Source organism: Gadus macrocephalus, chromosome 20 (genome assembly GCF_031168955.1).
Source record: "Gadus macrocephalus chromosome 20, ASM3116895v1".
Taxonomy (NCBI): domain Eukaryota; kingdom Metazoa; phylum Chordata; class Actinopteri; order Gadiformes; family Gadidae; genus Gadus; species Gadus macrocephalus.
Genome location: NC_082401.1, coordinates 2,024,049 through 2,045,286, shown reverse-complemented (window position 1 = coordinate 2,045,286; position 21,238 = coordinate 2,024,049). Strand labels below are relative to the sequence as shown.

General features: G+C 42.4%; 2 long non-coding RNA genes across 2 annotated transcripts in view; both read left to right on the top strand.

Annotated features, from left to right (window-relative positions):
- The first annotated feature begins 10,756 nt into the window (after positions 1–10,756).
- LOC132449023 (uncharacterized) lies at positions 10,757–11,574 on the top strand. The gene is made up of 2 exons (XR_009523488.1): positions 10,757–10,893; positions 11,275–11,574. It is a non-coding gene; the product is annotated as an uncharacterized LOC132449023 (long non-coding RNA).
- Positions 11,575–12,522: 948 nt separating this feature from the next.
- LOC132448969 (uncharacterized) overlaps positions 12,523–21,238 on the top strand; it is a 126,748-nt gene continuing 118,032 nt past the window's right edge. Inside the window, exon 1 of the long non-coding RNA XR_009523470.1 lies at positions 12,523–13,280. This is a non-coding gene — a long non-coding RNA (uncharacterized LOC132448969). The remainder of the gene's footprint in view (positions 13,281–21,238) is intronic.

The following is a 21,238-nucleotide window of genomic DNA, read 5'->3' as shown; positions in this document are numbered from 1 at the left end:
GACGTACCGGATGCAGAAATATAGAATGCATGCCCATCCCCCCACTCCGGTCCAACAACAATATAAAATTATACCGTAATGCACCTGGGCCCCGTTTCCCGATATCGATGGATCTTCGCTCGTAAGATCATTCTCCCGATGGATCTTTCGAACCATCGATAATTTCTTTGTCGCGTTTCCCGAAACTCCTCTTACCGCATTCGCTGCACTCACGACGTCGTAGGATTGTAACTGTCTACTGACATGGTGCTGAAATGGGCTCCGTAGGAGAGGGGGAGACGCAGGAATGTCGCAGGAAAATTGTGTTAAAAAGGGTTAAAATATCTCTCCATCAAGGACAACAGCAGAGTAGCCTACGAAAAAAATAGACTGCAATTATATGAATGCTAAAGACATTAAAACACAATTGATTAGGCTTAAGCCGACATATATCAGTCCTAATCCTGAATGCACTTTGCGTTTCACGGCATTTTCCCCCCTGAAATATGACGTACTATTGGTATAATTGGTACTATTGGTATAATTGGTATTGAATAATAAAACACGCCAAACCATGTGGCCTTTATCATAGCTACACGTATGACAAAAAAACACATGCAAATCAGTGGTATTCAGTGAGGTATGATTAATTAAATGCGTTGACAGTTCATTGCTCCAGCCAAATGGATTACACTGGAGCGGATGACCACTACAAGATGGCGGCCCCGTGTCTCGTCAGCGCCAGTAGGCGGTAGCATTCGATGCTCCGTCTATCATATAAGATGTCTATGGATATAACCACTCAGGATCATCTCTCTCTATAGCTCTGGGGCCGTATTCACAAAGCATTTTATCTTACCCCTAGGAGTGCTCCTAACTCGCGCTAAAACATTTTACGTAGGAGTTTTTTCTTAAAAGTTATTCACAAAGCCGCTGAGACCTACTCTTACTAAGGATAAATCACAAAGAGTGAACTAAGAGTGACGCGCCGTTGCTATGGATTACGTCAATTCTCGTGCACGAGTTTAGAAGTGGTCAGTTCGGTGATTGGTTGTTCAGACGAGCCCACTGAATCACCGAAAAACAAGGAAATAGCCTAGGCTAGAAATGAATTCCTATTAAGTAGTTATAGTGCAGTTAGCAGAATACACGCATGATGACAATTTTGTGCAGACCACGATAATGACGTTGTAGCCTGCACGTTCAAGAGAGAGAAAGCAAACAATAAAAATACGTAAAATTTAAAAGAAAATAAATGTTATGAACTACCCAAGTGTTGACTGATTTGTGCCAAGGTGTTTACCTAAAATGTGTTTTCAAAGTGATCCCTAAATGCCTGTCCACTCATCATCATCATCATCATGGTTAGTGAGGTCCCCCCTTCACTTTAGGCGTCTTTGAGTGTTATTAATTATTATTATTCTTCATGTTTAACCTCTGTTTTCCTTTTATTCCTAGTCTGTTTTACATCGTTTTGAATGATGACTATATGCTCTGTAAGGTGACCTTGGGTGTCTTGAAAGGCGCCTCTAAATTAAATGTATTATTATTATTATCATCATCGTCTGGCTGTCGAATGTTCCTCCGCTTGCAGAGGTTGTGTAGAATGGCACATAAAGTGATTACTGTGCTTGCCCTCTCTGGGGTGAGGCGTATTTTGCCGTGGAGGACATGAAACCGACGTTTCATCTGCCTAATTCCTCTCTCCACAACATTTCGTGTATGTTTGTGTGCTCTAGCATATATGGAAGAAATCAGTAAACAATAATAAATATGGATTCAACAAATAAAAGGAGTCAAAGAGCCAATACGATGTGTTTTACGCATAGGACTAAGCGTAATCTGCGTAATCACTTACATGTTATACTTTAACTGTGCTCCCGGTTGTGGATTGAGGTAGGGTGTCTAGAGCCACGTCTTGCATGGATTGTCACTGTCACCCAGCAAGTGACACCCAACTGGTACATCTCAAAAAGCTGCCTCAGACCGCTCACCATTAAAATGCGCGAATCATGGGTAGCTGAAGATCCAGGCCACTTTGCAACAACATCCAGTAGGCTATGTTATTTGCATCAAAAACAACCTGCGTGTTGATGGAATGCACTTTCTTCCTATTGACAAACGTCAATTTCTTTTGATGGTGCAATTATTTTTATGTGCGTCCCGTCAATAGCACCGACCACACCGGGCAAACCTGCAATTGCCATGAAGTTGGCTTTGATCCTGTGTAATTGTTGAATGTCCAAAGGAAAGTTTATGGCACGGCTGACTGATGGTTGCGATAATTTTAAATCGTCGGCATTGCAAAGTTGCATTTCCCCTGTTGCTAAATAACCAAACAGCCAAACATTTTATTTCGGAATTTATCGGATTATTCCTGTTAGTCGGGGATGTTATTGCATTGCGCATTAACTCCACAACAAGTTGAATAATCTAACATTTCGTCTCGCAGGCATTTTACGATTCTTTGTGAATAGGTCTTACTGAGTTAGGAGTCCTCTTGAGGACTTTTAAGCTCTCCTAGACTTAGGTGCTACTTTTAGGCCTAAAATACTTTGTGAATTGCTCTTAGTGAAAAAAGTTAGGAGTCCTAAATTTAAGAGTGACACGCCCATTATTTTTAGGAGTTACTCCTAAATTCGCCAGTTAGGACCTACTTTTAGCCCTAAGATCCTTTGTGAATACGGCCCCTGGTGTTATCGTTGCGGGCAATGCCGAAGTGCCGAAGTGCTTAAGAAACTGCCGTGAAGCAGTACCTCTGACAGTATGACAATGTGTGACGTCATCGCATGTTTTTAACGCCTTTTTAGAATAGATACGTGAACTTAAAAAATGCAATATTCAGCTGAGTTTATTATCTTAGCCCCTCCTTTTGAACGCAACTTTCATTACTTGACAAAAAATTACATCGTGAGAAAAGTGGATTCTGAGGATAAAACCCCATAGGCTCCCATTCATTCTGGACTCGCCTGCGAGCGCAGAGATTATTACTGCAACCAGTCCAGAAAAACGGAACTAACCAGCGAGTGCCCATTCTCCTCATATTAGACATTCTCTGATAATATGTATTATATGATATAGATATCTATGTATTATATGATATTATTTGGATATAGAGCTCCAGGACTGTAACGCAAGTGTTGTACACTTCCTTGTTATTTGGATAACTGTTCTGCTTTTGGTGTTATGGCGCATAACACGTCAGACTCTCGTCTCTGGTATTTCTACAATGAGACTCGTAGTCTTTCACCACAGTCAGGTGATCCCCCCTTCCCCTCACCACTGGACACCACTCTCCACCCCCCTCTTACCAATCTCTCCTCAAAGACCCCAGTGGACCCTCCTCCCTGCATTATTACTGCTGACCAGGTCAGAGGAGAACTGAGGAAGCTTCGCCCAAAGAAAGCAGCGGGCCCAGATAATGTGTGCTCACGCCTATTGAAGACCTGCGCTGCTGAACTTGGGGAGCCGCTTCAGCACGTCTTCAACCTCAGCCTACAACTAGGGAGAGTGCCCACCCTCTGGAAGACATCTTGCATAGTTCCGGTTCCAAAGAAAACCCGACCTAGTGAGCTGAATGACTTCCGACCGGTGGCACTCACATCACATCTGATGAAGACCCTGGAGCGGCTCCTTCTCAGACACCTCAGGCCTAAGGTGCTGCACGCTCAGGATCCACTACAGTTTGCCTACCGGACAGGGGTTGGTGTGGACTGTGGAGGATGCCATCCTGTATCTCCTACACCGGGCCCACTCACATCTGGACAAGGGGGCGGGCACAGTCAGGATTCTTTTCCTAGACTTCTCTAGTGCCTTCAACACAATCCAGACCCTCATACTACAAAACAAACTGACAGCTATGCAAGTGGACCCCCACCTGATAACTTGGATCACCAACTACCTCATAGATAGACCACAGTTTGTTCGATTAAAGGACACCACATCGGACATCTTAATCAGCAGCACTGGGGCGCCTCAGGGGACGGTGCTGGCCCCTCTTCTCTTCACCTTATACACCTCAGACTTCAGCCATAACTCTGAATCGTGCCACATTCAGAAGTATGCTGATGACACAGCCATCATGGGGTGTATAGGCGGGGACCAAGAGGAGGAGTACCGGACTCTAGTGAGAGACTTTGTCACCTGGAGCCATGCAAACAGCCTGCAGCTCAACACATTAAAAACCAAAGAGCTGGTGATAGACTTTGGGAAGTCAAGGCCACGCCCCCAAGCAGTGGACATCAATGGGGTAGAGGTGGAAACTGTGGGCAGCTACAAGTACCTGGGAGTGTGGCTTGACAAAAAACTGGACTGGGCAATCAACACCGACCACCTCTACAAGAAAGACCAAAGCAGAATGTATTTTTTAAGGAGGCTGCGATCTTTTAATATCTGTAGTAAACTTCTGTCCATGTTCTATCAGTCGGTGGTCGCCAGCATCCTTTTTTACGCTGTGGTGTGTTGGGGAGGCAGCACAACCAAGAGGGACTCCTCCAGGCTTGACAAGCTCATCAGGCGGGCCGGCTCTGTGGTCGGCTTCAAGCTGGATTGTCTGGGGAGTGGCAGAGGAGAGAACCACAAAGAAGCTTCTGGCCATACTGGATGACACCAGCCACCCTCTGCACACTGTCATCAGCAACCAAAGAAGCTCCTTGCCGCACCAACAGACTAATGAACTCCTTTGTCCATCGTGCCATCACACTCCACAACTCCGCACTTGGAGGGAGGAGGGGGGGGGGCAGCAGGAGGAGTACAGTGGATAAAGGGAAATAGAAATAGGATAGACTGATCGAGCTTCCATAATCTATTTATTTATTTATTGCTACACACTCCATTTATTTATTAACACAAATAAGATAGAATAATTGCTGCTAACATCTGCTGCTGCTCCTTCTTTTTAAAATGTATTTATTTATACAATGTCTTGTTGCATTTTAGCTTGTGTTTTTCTTGCTTGTTTATGTGTCTTGTCTGTACTACCGCTGCTGGAATTTTGAATTTCCCTGAAGGAGCATTCCCAAGGGATCAATAAAGTCTCTATCTATCTATCTATCTATCTATCTATCTATCTATCTATCTATCTATCTATCTATCTATCTATCTATCTATCTATCTATCTATCTATCTATCTATCTATCTATCTATCTATCTATCTATCTATCTATCTATCTATCTATCTATCTATCTAGTGGGGGTTATCTCAGCCAAGGTTGAGAATGAATTGGGGGGAAGGAACTTTGGCTTTGACTCCCTCAAGAACATGAACCACGACATGGAGGAGAAAGGGATTGTTGGCGGCGAATGTCTCCCGCTTGAGCCCCGCTGAGGGACCACCGCCGGAGGCGGAGGTGCCTAAGCGCTGCCCTACAACAATCCCTTTCTCCTCCTTGTCGCGGTTCAGTCTACTTCACATTGATGTGGACGTGGAAGAACCAGGAACGTCGGAGAACCCAACGCGGTCGTTTGAGATTCATAATATTGGCTCACACAGCTTTTGGCAGTGATAATACATATTATATGATATAGATATCTATGTAGGCTATATGATAATATTTAGGTACAAATAATATAATTCACTTCAACTAGCTATAGGCAAGAGGAATCGGAGAGTCCAGGTCAAGTATAGATGGAGAGTTTATTGCCACCTGCAAACGAGAGACAACAAAGCCGAGTGATATCTGCAAATACACACTACTGAATGACTCCCGTACTGCTCCTTATATCCCCAATCCTTACACAAAAAACAAAGTTGGACTTTCATCAAATATTGATGTGCATAGCATGTTTTTCTGGGTCATACTGTGTGGATGTCAGCATATTCTCATGTCTTCTGGGTCCCAATGTGACTTTTGAACATATATTATCCTTATACAAACAGAGATGATGCACACGTGTGAATGTCAGCATTGTCTTCAGAGAGTACATCAGATGGGAATAGACTGGACCCACTCACTGGTGCCACATGGCACATAACATGCATCTATATTAGGGCTGTAACGATACACAAACTCACGATTCAGTTTGTATCGCGATTTTTGACCCACGGTTCGATACATCCCACGATTTTTTGAAATTTAAAAAGCATTTTATTTAAACAACACTTATATACCAATTAACTTAATGTAACATTTAATAACAAATAATTTGGAACACTGAACAGATTTGAACAGAAAGAATACTATTAAAGTATAGCTAAATGAATAAAGAAATAACCAAAGATTGCAGTTGGAGGATGCTTTTTGCTGGGAGGCAAAAACCCTCAACTGTTTGGTTGGTTTAGTCAAATATCCTTATTAGCGCTTCTTATTAGGCTATGTAGCTTAAATAATGACATAATCAGGCCGTATAGAATGCAACATGTTTAATAGCCTAACTTTCAATAGATGGGGAAAAACCTGAACGTCGTAATAACGAGGCATAGTGTTACGAGTAGCATATGTGTGTGCGCGAGAATGGCAGTGTGCGTATGCGTGTGTGAGTGACGTCAGCGAGTGAGTGGACGAGCGAGGAGAGCGAGCGGTAGCGCGTGTGTCTAGTGAAGAAGCGAACGAGTCCGGTAGAATAAAGTACCCATCCTGTCAATAATCGGTGGCCGCTTCATTCCGACCTATAAGCAGACAAACTGCCAGTCAAATCACACAAAACAATAGAGACAGGATCACACAGGCAATTTTTTTCGCGCTTGGCCCACTCTGGATAAATGTCGTTCATATCGCATATGAGGACTTCGACGGCTGTGGAGAAATGCAATCCTCCGTAGCCACGGAGGATTGCAGTGGCATACTTACGGCATCGATAGGAGGGGGCGCTGTCAGCAGACTATTATTTAGACAAATTATTAGCAAATTTCAATCGGACAATTTGACCGGAGAGTTAGAAAGGGCATATCGTGCTTCTGCCTTCTCACACCACGAGACAGGTTCGTGACTTTGAGTGTCGCGATTTCGGTTTCGATACGCGTATCGTTACAGCCCTAATCTATATGATATGTAGGCCTAATAATAATCCTAGTTTAACATAAAATGTAAGGTTAATTTCTACCACATATCTCCCCTTTGAGGCTTGCCCAAGCCTCAATAAAAGAAAACAATAATACCATCTCTATTACTTAAATTGTCCCATGTCCCCTTTATCCATTAATTAGTCTATGAGATTATGTGCCGGCGATTGGATCAGAATAGCACCACATTTGGCTACCTAGAAAAAACACAGCTAATCTAATGCAGGGTTTTCAACCTGCATCCAGGGATTGCAACCTGGTGATGAAAAAGATTGCCAAATGTGGTGTATTATGTCCAATATATTTGACTCCAGCAGATTATTCATAAAAAGATCATAAAACCTTTCTAAACATAACACCACAAGGTTTCCACATTCAGAATACAACCAAATCAAATGTGTACCTAAAATACCCTCATAAAAATCATAACAATCATAACAATATGTTTTCAGCATGCATTGAAAACCATCATTTTTAAAAATATGCGTCATGATAATGTACCCAAACATAGACATTTCAGCATTTGAAATCTTGAGATTGTCTGCAGGCTTGCACGGTTCTGAATGGCTCAGGTGATCTTCATGTATTGGTGCGCAGGATACAGGTGGGGGGTTTTGGACAAGGTCATAAATGTTGCTCCTGTTGGCTGAAATCAAGATCAAATCAAGGCTGAAATCGTAGATCACGAGGCCGGCTCACATGGGGGGGGGGTTACTAGCACTTCGCGTGAGCCTCCACCTGGTGTTTGATATATCACAGTCCGTAATCCTCTTTGGCAAGGGCATATGTTCCCACCCGTCCAGTAGGATCGGGTCGGGCCTCTGTTGGATCCTCATTTGTGTTCACAGGTTCAACTTGATCTCCATGTATTCTTGGATGACACCTGGTGCTCCTTGAGCGCTCACTGCTCACAGGCTCTCCATCCGTCCTGTGAAGGGGTTATTAATCCCGGAGTTCTCTGCCAACTCTAATCTGTGGCACTATAATCCTTCCAGCGCCCTGGCCACCGACCCATTCGGAGCTGTGTTGTTGGGGATAAAAGCACAACATGTCGCCCCTATCATCCCACACACCCCTCTTAGTTCTGCCAATGCATAACCAAGGCTAGCTTAATTGGTAACCCTTCCTTTTACAGTCCCCTAATTACTAGGTATTTACCCGGTACATACATGGTAAATCATAGTGTATTACTGAGTAATTACCACTGGTAATAAGAAGGTAAATACAGAGGTAGTTACCCAGCAAATACATGATAAATCATAGTGTATTACTGGGTAATTACCACTGGTAATAAGAAGGTAAATACAGAGGAATTATCCGGTAAATTATAGTGTATTACTGTGTAATTACCACTGGTATTAAGAAGGTAAATACAGAGGAATTACAGCTGAAGTACTAAGTAAAACCTCCACTATTACCCATCAACTCAACTAAGTAGCGTGTAGTTGTAACTGTTTTAGGTTGGTAATAACTCAGATATTGTGTACTTCCTAGGAAATTAGGCAACCAATTCTTATAAACACCTATTATCCAAGGTTTATGTTGTTAACAGCCCAAGTTTAATGATGTACTATCTAGAAATTAGCATAGTGCTTTCCAATAAAATACTTTTTCTTAGTTATTATTCGTAGCTACACCCATTTAGAAAGGGTTTATTCGATTTACCACTATGGAATTACTTACCTGGTAACAACCTCTGCAGGAACCGTTTTCTTCTAGTGTTATGGTACATCTTCTTAAATACTGGGTACAAAGCCGTTTGTTTCCATGGTATTACCGGTTCTTACCATATAATTTATAATAGATACATTCCATTATCCATGCAGTCAACACAAACTTGTACCATGTACGTTCTGCGACGTTACCAAGTTAAACACGACAATTTACCCAGTAATTAAGCTGAAACTGTACTGTAAAAGGAAGCCTCGTTTGTTTCCATGGTATAAACAGGTTCTTACCATAAAATTTGTAATACATTATTCCCTTTTCCATGCAGTAAACACAAACTTGTACCATGTACGTTCTGCAACGTTACAAAGTAAAACACGACAATTTACCCAGTAATTAAGCTGAAACTGTACTGTAAAAGGAAGCCTTGTTTGTTTCCATGGTATTACCAGGTTCTTACCATATAATTTGTAATACATTATTCCCTTTTCCATGCAGTCAACACAAACTTGTACCATGTACGTTCTGCGACGTTACCAAGTAAAACACGACAATTTACCCAGTAAGTAAGCTGAAACTGTACTGTAAAAGGAAGCCTTGTTTGTTTCCATGGTATTACCAGGCTCTTACCATATAAGTTGTAACTGGTTATTCCCTTTTCCATGCAATCAACACAAACCATATATGTTCTGCAACATCGTTCACCAGTAGTTAAGCACTTTAATTGTTGTTATAAAACCCCAAACCACTGTTGATGAAAGGCATATTAAAATTAAACAAAATCAAAGGCTTATCTTTCAAACAATGCATATCTCACAAACAGGCACTGAACACTGAAGAAATCGGACAAAAAAAAGAGCCGTCCACATCAACTCAATTTAAATGTTACTGATGGTGTTTTCATAAAACACATGACATTGTTATGGCAAGTGACCACAAGGAAGACTGCTTCAACCTCTTCAATTTGAATAAGTGGTGAATGCCATGCAGCAATCTGCCTATGGGAGCATCTTTGTGGTCATTCGCAAACCAATGAGTCCACTCGATGAATGAGAGATGACTCTTTAGTGTCTTCTCTGTGAGGTGTCCCTGCAGTCTCCACATCTGGGATTTGAAGGCTGACCAAGACCCTGATCAGGTACCTCCAAATCTCCCCTTCCATACTGTAATAAAGAATCAGAAGACAAGAAAATAAACATTAGGACTGTCAATTAATGAACATTTCTAGAACATGTAGAACTCAAAGATTATTTTGTTTATCAGTTAAAAAAGGATGCTGGTCCTCTGGCCATTGTGTTTGGTCATATTGAAAAGAGAAAAAGGCATAGCCATAAATACAGTTAATAGGACGGGAGGGGACAGGCTGTTAGCTCCGGTTAGCACTTTAGCATCGAGCTAGCGGAGCTTCTGTCATTCAAATAACTCGGACATTTTGTTTAAAACCTATACCACCCAATTTATTAAAATATCCGGATTTAATCAGACTCTCTCTCATAAGTACAGTTAATAGGACGGTAAGAGACAGGCTCTGTTAGCCCCGGTTAGCGCAATGCTAAAGAGCAGCTCTACCGGAGCATGCCACCTCAACAGGTGCAAGTTAGCCTCCGGTTAAATATTCGCCGGATATTCGGTTTACCACCCATTAGGATTCATCAACATAAGTGCAATACATTACGGGCTTAGTATGTTGAGGACGGTTTAGGACACCGTATCGCGAAAATCACAAACACATGTTGGCGCCATCGATGTCTGTGCAACAACGTCATTTACGTTCTGGCTGCTACCTGTTTTAGGGACCGTCAACAAGTTACACTCACCGACTGGTGGCAGAGACGTTACCATGGAATTGTTTCTGGAAATAAATCATATAAAATAACATAAAAATCACTAAAAAATACATTTTGTCACCTGATTGTAGTAGTAGTTGCCAATGGTGGGCTGCTACTTCCTGCAGGTAACTTTGCTAATATATTGCATTATTGTTTTACGGGATGCAATTAATAATTTCAAATATAGTTTAGTCGATTTTTGTCGAATATTAAACTATAAACTGCATTATGATTAACTATATTGCAATATATTTGTGTGATTAATTTCCTGAAAGTGAGTGTAATTTGCTGACGGTCCCTAAAACAGGTAGCAGCCAGAACGTAAATGACGTTGTTGCACAGACATCGATGGCGCCAACATGTGTTTGTGATTTTTCGCGATACGGTGTCCTAAACCGTCCTCAACATACTAAGCCCGTAATGTATTGCACTTATGTTGATGAATCCGATTGGGTGGTAAACCGAATATCTGGCGAATATCAAACCGGAGGCTAACTTGCACCTGTTGAGGTGGCATGCTCCGGTAGAGCTGCTCTTTAGCATCGCGCTAACCGGGGTTAACAAAGCCTGTCTCTGCCCGTCCTATTAACTGTACTTATGGGAGAGAGCCCGATTAAATCCGGATATTTTAATAAATTGGGTGTTATAGGTTTTAAACAACATGTCCGAGTTATTTGAATGACAGAATACTTTTTTAACTGATGAACAAAATAATCTTTGAGTTCTACATGTTCTAGAAATGTTCATTAATTGACAGTCCTAATGTTTATTTTCTTGTCTTCTGATTCTTTATTACAGTATGGAAGGGGAGATTTGGAGGTACCTGGTCAGGTCTTGGTCAGCCTTCAAATCCCAGATGTGGAGACTGCAGGGATACCTCACAGAGAAGACACTAAAGAGCCATCTCTCATTCATCGAGTGGACTCATTGGTTTGCGAATGACCACAAAGATGCTCCCATAGGCAGATTGCTGCATGGCATTCACCACTTATTCAAATTGTAGAGGTTGAAGCAGTCTTCCTTGTGGTCACTTGCCATAACACTGTCATGTGTTTTATGAAAACACCATCAGTAACATTTAAATTGAGTTGATGTGGACGGCTCTTTTTTTTGTCCGATTTCTTCAGTGTTCAGTGCCTGTTTGTGAGACATGCATTGTCTCATCTCATCTCATTTTCGACCGCTTATCCGGGGTCGGGTCGCGGGGGGAGCAGCTCAAGCAGGGGGCCCCAGACTTCCCTTTCCCGGGCCACATTGACCAGCTCTGACGGGGGGATCCCGAGGCGTTCCCAGGCCAGTGTTGAGATATAATCTCTCCACCTAGTCCTGGGTCTTCCCCGAGGTCTCCTCCCCACTGGACGTGCCTGAAACACCTCCCAAGGAAGGCGCCCAGTGGGCATCCTTACCAGATGCCCGAACCACCTCAGCTGATATGCATTGTTTGAAAGATAAACCTTTGATTTTGTTTAATTTTAATATGCCTTTCATCAACAGTGGTTTGGGGTTTTATAACAACAATTAAAGTGCTTAACTACTGGTGAACGATGTTGCAGAACATATATGGTTTGTGTTGATTGCATGGAAAAGGGAATAACCAGTTACAACTTACATGGTAAGAGCCTGGTAATACCATGGAAACAAACAAGGCTTCCTTTTACAGTACAGTTTCAGCTTAATTACTGGGTAAATTGTCGTGTTTTACATGGTAACGTCGCAGAACGTACATGGTAAAAGTTTGTGTTGAATGCATGGAAAAGGGAATAATGTATTACAAATTATATGGTAAGAACCTGGTAATACCATGGAAACAAACAAGGCTTCCTTTTACAGTACAGTTTCAGCTTACTTACTGGGTAAATTGGTGTGTTTTACTTGGTAACGTCGCAGAACGTACATGGTACAAGTTTGTGTTGACTGCATGGAAAAGGGAATGTATTCCAAATTATATGGTAAGAACCTGGTAATACCATGGAAACAAATAAGGCTTCCTTTTACAGTACAGTTTCAGCTTAATTACAGGGTAAATTGTCGTGTTTTACTTGGTAACGTCGCAGAACGTACATGGTACAAGTTTATGTTGACCGCATGGACAATGGAATGTATCTTTTATAAATTATATGGTAAGAACCTGGTAATACCATGGAAACAAACGAGGCTTCCTTTTACAGTACAGTTTCAGCTTACTTACTGGGTAAATTGTCGTGTTTTACTTGGTAACGTCGCAGAACGTACTTGGTACAAGTTTGTGTTGACTGCATGGACAATGGAATGCATCAATTATCAATTCTATGGTAAGAACCTGGTAATACCATGGAAACAAACAAGGCTTCCTTTTACAGTACAGTTTCAGCTTACTTACTGGGTAAATTGTCGTGTTTTACTTGGTAACGTCGCAGAACGTACATGGTACAAGTTTATGTTGACTGCATGGACAATGGAATGTATCTTTTATAAATTATATGGTAAGAACCTGGTAATACCATGGAAACAAACGAGGCTTCCTTTTACAGTACAGTTTCAGCTTACTTACTGGGTAAATTGTCGTGTTTTACTTGGTAACGTCGCAGAACGTACTTGGTACAAGTTTGTGTTGACTGCATGGACAATGGAATGCATCAATTATAAATTCTATGGTAAGAACCTGGTAATACCATGGAAACAAACAAGGCTTCCTTTTACAGTACAGTTTCAGCTTACTTACTGGGTAAATTGTCGTGTTTTACTTGGTAACGTCGCAGAACGTGCATGGTACATGTTTGTGTTGACTGCATGGATAATGGAATGTATCTATTATAAATTATATGGTAAGAACCTGGTAATACCATGGAAACAAACAGCTTCGTACCCAGTATTTAAGAAGATGTACCATGACACTAGAGGAAAACTGTTCCTGCAGAGGTTGTTACAAGGTAAGTAATTCCACAGTGGTAAATCGAATAAACCCTTTCTAAATGGGTGTAGCTATGAATAATAACTAAGAAAAAGTATTTTATTGGAAAGTACTATGCTAATTTCTAGATAGTACATTATTAAATTTGGGCTGTTACCAACATAAACCTTGGATAATAGGTGTTTCTAAGAATTGGTTGCCTAATTTCCTAGGAAGTACACAATATCGGAGTTATTACCAACCTAAAACAGTTACAACTACACGCTACTCAGTTGAGTTGATGGGTGATGGTGGAGGTTTTACTTGGTACATTAGCTGTAACATCCTCTGTATTTACCTTCTTATTACCAGTGGTAATTACGCAGTAATACACTATCATTTACCGGATAATTCCTCTGTATTTACCTTCTTATTACCAGTGGTAATTACCCAGTAATACACTATGATTTACCATGCATGTACCGGGTAAATACCTCGTAATTAGGGGACTGTAAAAGGAAGGGTTACCGCTTAATTTGATAGTTCATTCGGGAGGTGGCATTTAATTGTTCTGATAGTCCTTCTGCTGTATCCATGGTAAATTTGACAAAACGTTGCTGATTTTATATAAATTATACAATCAATATTTTCGTGAATGGTTGAACACAAAAACAGAATTCATTCAAACCCCTGCCACTATTTGATTGCATCATGTGGCTGTTACTCCTTGCTTGGCTGACGTAGTTTGTAGGCTCCGGGTGTGTCTGCATCTGGCTCTGGATCTTTGTGTTTGTATTGTAGAAATACAAACTCATGTACAGCAGTTAGTTGTTCAAAAACATATTTCCTTTGATTCTATCTTTAATTGTTGGAATGGAAGTCCCTTATGGGGCCCTTGAAATGTAAGTGAAAACATGAATCTAACCGTAAGCATTACGTGCAAAGTTAGCTGTGTCATTCTATTAGCTTGCATGTGATAACTCAGTATTGCTTATAGATGTTGATTGATATCTAATTGATATCTCTCAGAGAGGTACTCACCTTGCTTCTGGAAACATTGGACCCGAAAATTGTATGTGTTTTAAATATGTTTGTATTATAATTGATAATGCCTCATTTGCATTCCTTCTTAAATGTTTTATGTGTGTATAGATTTGTGTGTGTGTATAGATGTGTGTGTGTGTGTGTATAGATATAGGCAACCCAGTCGCCAAGAAAAAACGTTGACGTGTACGTTTCCATGAACACTGGATACGTAGCATTTCAACGTAAAATAGCGTGTTATACCTACAGTATCCACGCGATGCCGCTGTGGAGGCGGGTTTCGGGGTTTGGGTTTCACGGGTTTCGCGGCAAATTGTGGACACGATTGTTGAGGGGGGGGGGGGGGGAGGTATACTGTTGTTGACAGGGGAGGGGGAAAGACACGTTTGTTGAGGGGGGGGGGACGACACGTTTGTAGGGGGGGGAACACGTTAGTTGAGGGGGGGGGGGGAGAGACACGTTTGTTGAGGGGGGGGACGGACACGTTTGTAGGGGGGGGAACACGTTAGTTGAGGGGGGGGGAGACACGTTTGTTGAGGGGGGGGGGACACGTTTGTAGGGGGGGGGGAACACGTTTGTTGAGGGGGGGGGGGGACACGTTTGTTGAGGGGGGGGACACGCTCGACAACGAGAGTTGGTTTTTATTGAACGCTCGACAACGAGAGTTGGTTTTTATTGAACGAGACTTCAACACGGAACAGCTGCCCGAAACGATGGTCACGTCATTCTCGGTGACGGTGTCGACAACAATGAACACACGAACAATGAACATGTTAATAGAACAACACACAACCACATAACATCCCGAACCCATTAACCCCACTTAATCCTAACAACAAAACAAGTTAACAAAAGCCCCTTTTGTCAACTGACAACCCCAATTCCCAGAATCCCCCGCGGCTCTGGAACACGGCGTCCACAACCGTGATCGCCACAATATATATATTTTATTATTATAAATTCCCCTCTGCCTTGGAGCAAAAAAACGTTTTCTTCTCCATTCGAAATGAATGGGGGAATAGCACCAACAGGGGGCCATACGTTCTCCTAGCATTTGGTGAAATTGTTACGTAGCCTATATTAATCTTTATTATCTGAATGGGAAATGCAATATTTTAGGACAGATACACCATTAAACGCGTTTCTAATGACATTTCTAGCGAGAAATGTAAATTTTCCTTACATAATCTTCAAAGCGAGAGCTGTGTTTCGTGTTCTCGGCAGCCAGTCAGTTTCGTTCTCAGTGGGTGCTGGTCTCCGCCAGGGCTGCGCCTTGTCACCAATCCTGTTTGTGATATACATGGACAGGATATCGAGGCGTAGTCGTGGTGGGGAGGGGTTGCAGTTCGGTGGTCTGAGGATCTCGTCACTGCTTTTTGCAGATGATGTGGTCCTCATTGGATCATCGGCCTGTGACCTTCAGCACTCACTGGATCGGCTGGCGGCCGAGTGTGAATCGGCTGGGATGAGGATCAGCACAGCTAAATCTGAGGCCATGACTCTTAGCAGGAAACCGGTGGATTGCTTACTCCGGGTAGGAAATGAGTCCTTAGCCCAAGTGAAGGAGTTCAAGTACCTCGGGGTCTTGTTCGCGAGTGAGGGTACTATGGAGCGTGAGATTGGCCGGAGAATCGGAGCAGCGGGGGCGGTATTGCGTTCGCTTTACCGCACCGTTGTAACGAAAAGAGAGCTGAGCCGCAAGGCAAAGCTCTCGATCTATCGGTCGATCTTCGTTCCTATCCTCACCTATGGTCATGAGGGCTGGGTGATGACCGAAAGGACGAGATCGCGGGTACAAGCGGCCGAGATGGGTTTTCTCAGAAGGGTGGCTGGCGTCTCCCTTAGGGATAGGGTGAGAAGCTCAGCCATCCGTGAGGAACTCGGATTAGAGCCGCTGCTCCTTTACTTAGAAAGGAGTCAGCTGAGGTGGTTCGGGCATCTGGTAAGGATGCCCACTGGGCGCCTTCCTTGGGAGGTGTTTCAGGCACGTCCAGTGGGGAGGAGACCTCGGGGAAGACCCAGGACTAGGTGGAGAGATTATATCTCAACACTGGCCTGGGAACGCCTCGGGATCCCCCCGTCAGAGCTGGTCAATGTGGCCCGGGAAAGGGAAGTCTGGGGCCCCCTGCTTGAGCTGCTCCCCCCGCGACCCGACCCCGGATAAGCGGTTGAAAATGAGATGAGATGAGATAATCTTCAGTCAGTGAATGTGTATGATCTTTATTAATCTTTATTATCTGAATGGGAAATGCAATATTTTAGGACCGATTCACCGTTAAACGTGTTTCTAATAACATTTCTAGCGAGAAATATGCTTTTTACTTGCATAATCTTCACTCAGTGATTGTGTCTGATCATTAGTTTTATAGTTATTAGGAAGATTTTATCGGCTCGCTCGCATGTTCCAACGACGTCAGGTTGTTAGGGACGCTGCTTTCGCTAAACTAGCAGCTCACGCGTTTCCTGCGTTTGTGTTATTAAACCGTTACTTTATGTAACTTTTAATGATATCATCTTGTTAGAAACACGTATATCTGAGAGCCAACCCAGTCGCCAAAAGCATACGTTGACAGTGTACGTTTCGTGAACACTGGATTACGTCGCATTTCAAAATAAAATAGCGTGTTATACACACACACACACGCACGCACATGCACGCACATACACGCACACACACGCACAGACACACACATACACACACACACACGCACACGTTGCATTTCGCTGCTAAAACAACAACAAAAAAATATTCCCTCAAATATTATTACTTTCAAAACATTGGCGAGCGAAGATTATGAAAGTCCAGGCCCCCCCTTCCTCCCCTTCCTCCCCTTCCCCCCCTTCCCCTTCCTGAAAGTCCAGGCCCCCCCCAGGAAGGGGGGGCCTGGACTTTCATAATCTTCGCTCTGTGAATGTAAAGGATGTTTGGTCGGATGTTATGACGAAGAATCATAATGTGAATGGGAATATTCTATAAATGTCTTGATATCATCTTTCGTCTCAACACTTCTGCTGCAGCCGCTTAAAGTCTCACTCCGAGGACCTTAAAATATGAATCAATCCATTAGAAGTATGAAAATATCTTCCCTGTGGCGTAACGGGGCAAACAAGGCGTCCTTTGACATCTACGTTTCGAGGCGATTGCAACAGTGCCACACATGATCATATTTGAATATGTTTCGGGGTAGTAATTAGCTGTCGATTTTGGAGGCCTTTATCAATAATAACCAGCTATAGATTTGCTTCCCGATGGAGATTTTTGACAAATTACATGTTATTTAGCATCTACACGTTAAGCTGAGTCCAATGAGATCAAGCTCGCCCTCTTGCTACACCGAGATCATGTCCTAGACCTAGGTGTACCATGTAAAATACATGTTACCATTTGCTAGAGTGTCATGCTTGGTGTCATTGGACTCAGCTCAACGTGTAGATGCTAAATAACATGTAATTTGTCACAAATTTCTATCGGGAAGCAAATCAATAGCTGCTCATTATTGATTAAGGCCTCCAATTTCGACAGCTAATTACCGTATTGGTCCGAATATAAGACGACCCTGATTATAAGACGACCCCCCGTTTTTCAACACAAACATTTAGAAAAAAAGATTTGCAGACCAGATTTGCAGAACAAAGAACAGTGAATTAAACACTTGTTATATTAATGACAATAATAATAATGCCAGTAAAGGCCACGGCACTTTCAAGGCAAAATATGTACAGTATGATTCAAAATTAATATCAAGCAATAATCAAGCAACATTGGGAAAAATTTTAAATAACCTAGAAAAATACAGGCCACATATTTAACTAAACTTAACTAAAATTCGCCAAACTTCTCCTCCGATCTCTCTCTATCGCTCACACACGTCCTCTGCCCCGCTGTGTTTGCTCTCGCTGTCATCGCTCCCCAGCTGCTCCGCTTCCACCGGCTCCGCCCAAAGCGCGTTTTCTCTGACGTATTCAAAAACTCTCCGGTCAACCTCACTGAAACGGCCACTTTGAGGACCACGGTAGGATTTGCGCTGACTGTTGACGTCTTTGAGACGTTATTTTGGTGCTCGCCATCTTCTTACGTTACACTCCATGACCCCAAACTTCTTGGCAGCTTGGCAGTTGTTACTTGACTCTGCCTTATTGACGACCATTATTTTAAAATTGGCATCATAGCTCCTCCGCTGTTGTTGATTGACCTGACCCACTTTTGAGCCACTTGTCTCTAATGGTCAGCCTGTCTTTAAACACCGGTAACGGTCTGGTTGTTAAGGACGCTGTACTACTTCTTCCCGGAACCAATTTCTGGCGCAACCTGCGGCAGCGAATGTGTATTGACATTTAAAGGGAGAGGCGAAGAAGAGAAACTGCACTCTGAATACTAGACCCCGAATATAAGACGACCCAACTTTTTCAGACCTATTTCGAGGGGAAAAAAGGCCGTCTTATATTCGGACCAATACGGTACTACCATTAAACATGTTCGAATATGCTCATGTGTGGCACCGTTGCAATCGCCTGGAAGCGTAGATGTTGAAGGACACCTTGTTCGCCCTCTTACGCCGCGGGAAGATATTTACATGCTTCTGATTGACTAATGAATTGAATCAGCTATTCCCCCAGAAGTCTGGGGTCAAAAGGTCAAAAGGAGACGGCACCACGCCGCTTATGAGACAAAAGTTAACGTGTATTTCTCTCATAACTTTTTGTCATTATTAAAGAGAGGCCTGATTCTCAGATATGCAGGTTGGATGGCTACGGTGTAGGTCTGGGAAGAACTTCAGGCCAAAATCTTGCAAGCGAGCCGCTGGGTGCAGGTGCAACGAGATGGAGCACTTGCTGAGTCATTTCCTGTAGGGCTGGAGCCACAGGTTGAAGCGTATGCGTCCTTTGAGACCCCCTTTGATATATAAGAGACCTCAAGTAACAGCTTACTTAAATGTTGTCGACCCAGTCACCTATTTCATCACTTCCTTTAGGGCTTCGGCCTCCTAATTGATCATTGTAGTATAATTGAATGCCCTCTTTCATATATATGATACCTCCACCACTGGGACGTGGCAACAATTCTCCAAATCCATATGGGGAGGGGGGGGTGATGCTTGTGGAAAGTAGGGTTGTACACTAGACATAAATAGGAAGCAAACTCAGGAGAAGGAATGACCTCTCACAAATATTTATTTAATAAATTGTTTCAAATAACCCTGCCTCGTTAAATCAATGAGCTTGGTGTTTTGCTTTCAAAAATAGGTTATAGAAGAAGTCTAAACAGCAGAAAATAAAAACATCCAAGCTGCCTTTTAAGGATACCTCGGAATATCTGTCTATTTTTTAACCGTCGGACCCCAGTTTACGACAAAAACAACACAATTGACGATAGCTCCTTTGCCGCGTGGTTTTTAGAGCCATGTAAGGATTAGAGGGGGCGGTCGATAGCAACCACCATAGCAACCATGACGGTCAAGTGACTGGATGCAGCCCCGTTGAAAAAAATAGAATACCACCCTACACACTGAGGAGAATAATGATATTTAAATGATTACGACCATGAAGTCTTTATTTGCATGGGTTTACATTTCGTTCTGTGTAGCATGGAAAAATCGGAGAAGCACTCCCATTCAGAATGCATTGGTTTACATTTCGTTCTTTGGAGCACGGTTATTTTTATTTATTTTCAGTTTTTGAGGAGGTGCTTCAAAGATGCTAATTTTTCTGCAATAATCCAAAATCCAATTCGAAAAATCCGTTGTCTTTTTGTCTAGGGAACCCAGGGCGACGCTCACTTCCGGGTTGGCCAACATACGTCATCCCTCCAACACTCTATACTGTAATAACACATGTTGAAGTTGAATGATAATGAATGAATTTATTCTTTATTCTGCCTTAGTATTTATTTATTTATTTAGCAGCGATATGCATTGTGTGTGTTTGTGTGTGTGTGTGTGTGTGTGTGTGTGTGTGTGTGTGTGTGTGTGTGTGTGTGTGTGTGTGTGTGTGTGTGAGTGTGTGTGTGTGTGTGTGTGTACGCTATTTTATGTTGAAATGCGACGTAATCCAGTGTTCACGAAAACGTACACTGTCAACGTATGCTTTTGGCGACTGGGTTGGCTCTCAGATATACGTGTTTCTAACAAGATGATATCATTAAAAGTTACATAAAGTAACGGTTTAATAACACAAACGCAGGAAACACGTGAGCTGCTAGTTTAGCGAAAGCAGCGTCCCTAACAACCTGACGTCGTTGAAACATGCGAGCGAGCCGATAAAATCTTCCTAATAACTATAAAACTAAAGATCAGACACAATCACTGACTGAAGATTATGCAAGTAAAAAGTATATTTCTCGCTAGAAATGTTATTAGAAACACGTTTAATGGTGAATCAGTCCTAAAATATTGCATTTCCCATTCAGATAATAAAGATTAATAAAGATCATACACATTCACTGACTGAAGATTATATAAGGAAAATGTACATTTCTCGCTAGAAATGTCATTAGAAACGCGTTTAATGGTGTATCTGTCCTAAAATATTGCATTTCCCATTCAGATAATAAAGATGAATATAGGCTACGTAACAATTTCACCAAATGCTAGGAGAACATATGGCCCCCTGTTGGTGCTATTCCCCCATTCATTTCGAATGGAGAAGAAAACGTTTTTTTGCTCCAAGGCAGAGGGGAATGTATAATGATAAAATATATATATTGTGGCGATCACGGTTGTGGATGCCGTGTTCAGGAGCCGCGAGGGATTCTGGGAATTGGGGTTGTCAGTTGACCAAAGGGGCTTTTGTTAACTTGTTTTGTTGTTAGGATTAAGTGGGGTTAATGGGTTCGGGATGTTATGTGGTTGT